Source organism: Lathyrus oleraceus, chromosome 1 (genome assembly GCF_024323335.1).
Source record: "Lathyrus oleraceus cultivar Zhongwan6 chromosome 1, CAAS_Psat_ZW6_1.0, whole genome shotgun sequence".
Classification (NCBI taxonomy): Eukaryota; Viridiplantae; Streptophyta; class Magnoliopsida; order Fabales; family Fabaceae; genus Lathyrus; species Lathyrus oleraceus.
Window position 1 is genome coordinate 335,608,251 of NC_066579.1, and position 5,640 is coordinate 335,613,890.

Below are 5,640 nucleotides of genomic sequence, written 5' to 3' on the forward strand. Positions count from 1 at the left end.
ATTTCTCTTTTTTATACCATAATTATTACATTTTTTAATATGTGTGAAAAGTCAAAAACGACTTATAATAAAAAACGGAGGGAGTATTAGATACATGCTTTGCAATCATATTTTTAATCATTACTACATTATTGTACTAAACAGAAAATAGTTATGTCTACTCCATCAAAGAATAAGGTTTGGGATGGATTTCTCCAATTGAATGCTTCCTTAACTGTTCCTACAATTGCCTCCTTTAAAAGGTACGTCTTCCTTTGATCGATGACTGATGTAAACATAGAGTTTTTATTTAATCCATTACTATAGAACTAATTACTTAGATTGCTAAATAATGAAAAATTATTTCAGTTTATTTAAATGTCAAACTTAACATCTATTTAGAATGGTATATAAGTGTAATATTTCTCTTTAAGAAAATCACTTAATAAATAAAAAACGTATCTTTTAATTTTGTTGGTTAATGAATTTCTTTACTCTTCTTTAGTTCAGAATCTCTAAAATAATATATTAAAAAGAATCACACTATATGGAATTTTATTTACGCTGATGTAAAACTAATTTACCATTACTATGCATGCCACATTTTTTATTTGTTTTGTATCTAGTGTGGAATGAAAGAAATTACAAATAAATAAAAATTACATATAGTTAAGAAATGATATATTACAAATAAATAAAAATTACATATAGTTAAGAAATGATATAAAAGAAATTTATCGTATACAAGCAAGGTTATATTAGTAGTTGTTGAAATTTAAATGAGTAATTAAATATTCACATCAATAGAAATAAAGGAAGTCTTAAATATATAAAAGAGACGATACATATACCTAATTCTTTGAATTTTTGGATGATTATGTATTATAAAGGTCTCTTAGAGTACTTTTACCTTTAGCTCATTGTAGACCTTGATGTTGTTGTACAAAAGATAGAACAAAAAAAAGATTAAAATCACATATAATAGAATTTTTCTCGATTTAGAAGAAATCGATAAAAAAAGATTAATCTCTTTAAACACTTTTTTTATTATAAACAACAATTTGAATTATGAGGAGCATAAGGGGTGTTAAACCCTTAACATAAGGAGAAAGAAGAAAGGAATAAAAGACAAATACAAATCGAAATTACAAAAGTTTGCAATTGAGAACGTGACAGAATATCCTCCAAACCTCCTAACTAATGAGATTATTATTTCTAAAAAAACACTTGGTACCATTCCTAAGATAACAACTTGATTCTTCCCTAAAAAACAGTCCCAACTACTCAAGACTTCTCCCTGAAAAAGAATAAAATTTCGGGTAGTCCCCAAGGTCTAACAAGTTGCAGACCAAGAGAGGCAAAGAAAGTGATCATGAAACTTCCTTTCCATCTGGGTACAAAGCTATAAAACATGGTTAGGAATTAAGCCAAACACTGCAGTTGAACTAAATGTCTAACTAGTTGCACAAACTCCTCCAAACAGCTTACCTAACAGAGCAGTCAAAGAATAAATGAATATCTTCTTCCCCAACAGAAAAATACAAAGGGCAAACTCAGTTATGGAAACCGTTTAAAATTCCTCGCTTGACCAACTGAGACTTATTTGGTAAACCATTATGCAACAACCTCCAATAAAAAAACCTGGAATTCACTAAGAATCCTCGACTTCCAGACTTTCTCCAAACATGTTAAGCACGCCTCGTTCGGAATGATGACCTCACCCAAAGACAATTAGAAAACATAATAGCTGGTTCTAAATGAGAGTCATAGTTGTTCATCCACCACTTGAATGAACCCTCTTTATCAGGGAAAATATATAACTGTTCAAGAATTTGCATGGGCTCATCAAGGTGCTTAAATTCTTCTTAAACCAGATTCTCCTTCATCAAATACATATTCCATTCCAATGTCCCTCTAGATCATCTTCACATATTGTCCACTCTTGCTTCCTTGCTAATAGAAATATCAAATATAATAGGAAATAATTATTCAATAAATCAGGCTCACACTAGTTAGGATGCCAAAAACTAACTGTAATTCCATTTCCTACCATGCATTTAATGGAGTTAGCGAAACAATTCTCATCTTCCATATATCTAAAGTCTAGGGCAACCATATCTCTTCACCATAAAAAGTCTCTTTTGCCAACTGGGAATCTTGAAAACTAAGGATCTTATCCACCACAATAAAAGTAAGAAGATCCATCCATATAGCTTTTGGCTCCGAAATTATTCTCCACAACCACGTGGATAACAAAGCAAAGTTGAAGGCTCCGACATGCTTGACTCCTAAAACACCCTCTTTCTTTCTTCTGCAAATATTTTTCCAGCTTATCCAACTCATCTTCTTTTGATCACCATTATCTCCCCACAAAAAAACTGTGTATCTTTATAATTTCTTTTTCTATGACTCTTGGAATCTTGTAGAAGGATAACTGATAAATAGGGATGTTGGACAACTCTGAGTTGGTTATTACCATTATCTCCCTCTCATGGACATCTGCTTAGCTTTCCATGAAGACAATCTATTTTTTTAAAACTTATTCACTAAAGGAAACCAAACTTTCTTTCTTATAGAGTTGATTCCAACAAATACTCTCAAAAAATTGAAAGGCATGTTTTCAATTGGACAAGACAAGAAGGAGGATGTCGCTTCAACAAAGTTATCCTTCAAATTAAGATCAAAGAAATTTATTTTTGACAAATTAAACCTAAGTCTTGATGCCACCTCAAAGCCTCTCAAGATAGCCTTAAGGCTCCAAAAGTTATTCCAAGATCCATCACAAAGTAAGATGGCATCGTCTGAAAATTGTACCATCTCAAAATGAATATTTTCATTAAGATGGAACCCATGTAACTCATTCAAACCAGTAGCATTCTGGACAAAACAAACTAAGCCTTATACAACTAACAAGAAGAGAAAAAGGGATAGAGAGTCCCTCTGCCTCAAACCTCTAATAACTTGGAATTCATTTGTAGGAGTTCCATTAATAAATATAGGCATTGAGTTATTGAATACAATGGCTTCCATATAAAGCTGCCACTTGGAGCCAAAACACATTATCTTCATGAGGTACCTCAGATAATCCCAACTGACGCTATCAAAGGCTTTTTGGAAATCCACCTTTAACAATAAGCATTATTTTTTTTACCTAAGAGCATAATCCACTAACTCATTTAGAATCAAAATTCTATCATGGATATGTCTCTTCATAGAAGCCTGAGAATTTTTAACAAAAGCAATAAATATTTGTGATTCAACCAAGCATTAAAAAACAAAAAAGATTCTGTACCCCAATTTTTAACACTCCCTTTTAATCAAAGTGGATTATGATCGGATATATCTCCGTGGCTAGCATATTGACAATCTAGATTCCAAGATTTCATAAGAGGTTCGCAAATTAAAACCCTATCTAACCTTCTCATTCTAGATCCATCCACCTTGTGCCAATTAAAGTTCCCTCCAAAAATCGATAAATCAATTATCTCCATCTTGGCTATGAAAGCAGTAAACTCAATCATCCCTCCTCTATAAACCTTATCACTTTTCCCCTTCTTTTCCCTCGGTTTCTTAATAGCATTAAAATCTACCCCTATATTTCACTACCCTTGAGGCAATCTGCTTTCCAAATCCTTTAAATGTTTCCATAACAATCTCTTCTTATCAATAAAATAGGAAGAATAAACATTCACTAAGTAAACAGACACACCCTTCCAACTAAAATTCAACCCTACAAACCTCTCACCTCTAAAACTGAAATTAAGAGAGAATAAATATGGTTTCCACATGATAGAAGCCCCCCGATCTTCCAAGTGAATATTTTGATGTTCATCCCACATCATTGTTTCCCCATAATAAATGAACCATATCATCGGTAATTGACTGGATTTTCGTCTCCGGGAGCATACAAATGTCAAAGTCTCATGTGGAAATCTTCGTCCTCAAGCTTCTTCTCGTAATCAAACTATCACACCCTCAAATATTTAAGTAAAGAATATTCATTGAAAAGCTTTGTTAGATATTTCCTTATGACAATTACCTAATTGATTCCTTTACTCCAAGTACTTGATGACTTCAATATGAATATCCTCACCTTCAGAAGCTCGAACTCCAAATTTGACAGCTTTTTCCCAAATCTTCTTTGATGCTTCCGAGTCTTTAACTTCCCTGAACATTTTATTTCCTTTGATGACATCGGAATATGACATTGATTCACAAGAAAGGGCACTACCTCCAAAAAATTTGATGGATTCCGAATCTTTGTGGGAAGAGGTGCTGAATTGCAGTCTCACATCTTGAGTTCAATGTTTTGGGGGGTTAAGATTCGGGAAGAAGGAAGGCTTGGATGAAATCTCTCCTATCTGACTACCATCTTTAGAGACATGGGCTACTGGTTGATGGGCCTCGAAAGGAGAGTGAGTCTTAACCCCATCAATTTTTGCATCACGTTGGCCAACAAAACCAAATTCCTTTGAAAAAAGAACAATCAAACCTATATTTAAGATAGAAACTTTAACTCCATGCACCAACTTTCTTATTCTCTTTCTTACCTTGAAACACTTTATTTTAACTATTCTCTAACTTTATTTTTACAAACAAATAGTTCAATGAATTGTGAGAGTACATTCATAAAGATTATTTATGTCATTTGTGTAGATACCTAAATACAAAGATCAATTAATAATAAATTTAAATCTTAAACTTCCCAAAACTAAAATACTAACCACTACTATATAATAAAAATTTGTAACAATTATGACCAAACATATATATTTACAACAATTATGACCCATAAATATATAACATATATATACTAACATATTTGTCATATATTGCAACCTATACTTACAATTGGAATCTTGAGTGTTGCAACATTTAACTTTGTATTAAATTTGTGAGGCATTTCAAATTTGACCAACTTATCTCAAAATCAAATCAATGTGCTTTGCTTTATCAAATTATCCCAAGATCTACCATGAATTTTCTTACCACTCATATATGAAACTATTTTCATTTTTCTCATTTTCTCATATGTTTGTTATTGATAGAAAACCTATCACACGGTTCCTCCAAAAAGTATTAAAATATTTATATTCATACATTTTGAGTCTCTTTAGAACCTTTTTGAAATAGGAGTATTTCACCATTTACTTTTACTTTGTCCTTTTTAATTTCCATTTCTAACACCCTCTTTGCTTCTCCATGTTCCTTTATCTGAAAATTTGAAATTAATTTTAATGTGAGTATTAAACTATTCTCAAATGTTGAACATTGTCTTCTTTAATCTTAAAATACACTAGGATGTCATATATGAAAACCAGTACAAAAGTATCTAAGTTAAGTTGACAAATACATTTCATTTAATTCATTATTACCTTTGTTCATTCTTCATACGGAAAGTCATAAATAAGTACTACTCCGGTCGGATTTATAAGCAAAAAAGACAAGTTTTACGTTTATTAAGAAATATATTTAAGTGCATTTAAGTTTCTTGATTTTAGGTGAGAGAGACAACACAATTACTAGTATACCCTCAATTAAATTGTCTTCTAGTAACAATAAAGTAATTAATGCAAGGATATTTTTGGAATAAAGACATTAAATGCATCTAGATTTGTTGTCATTTGCTTATATTTAAGGCAAAAAAAATTAGAAGACTTT

General features: G+C 31.5%; 1 long non-coding RNA gene across 1 annotated transcript; it reads right to left on the reverse strand.

The window, feature by feature from the left end:
* Positions 1-1,001: 1,001 nt before the first annotated feature.
* Positions 1,002-4,465, reverse strand: LOC127134486 (uncharacterized). Its single transcript, XR_007808229.1, has 2 exons — positions 3,397-4,465; positions 1,002-3,130 (listed from the first exon to the last, which is right to left on the reverse strand). It is a non-coding gene; the product is annotated as an uncharacterized LOC127134486 (long non-coding RNA).
* Between the last annotated feature and the right edge of the window lie 1,175 nt (positions 4,466-5,640).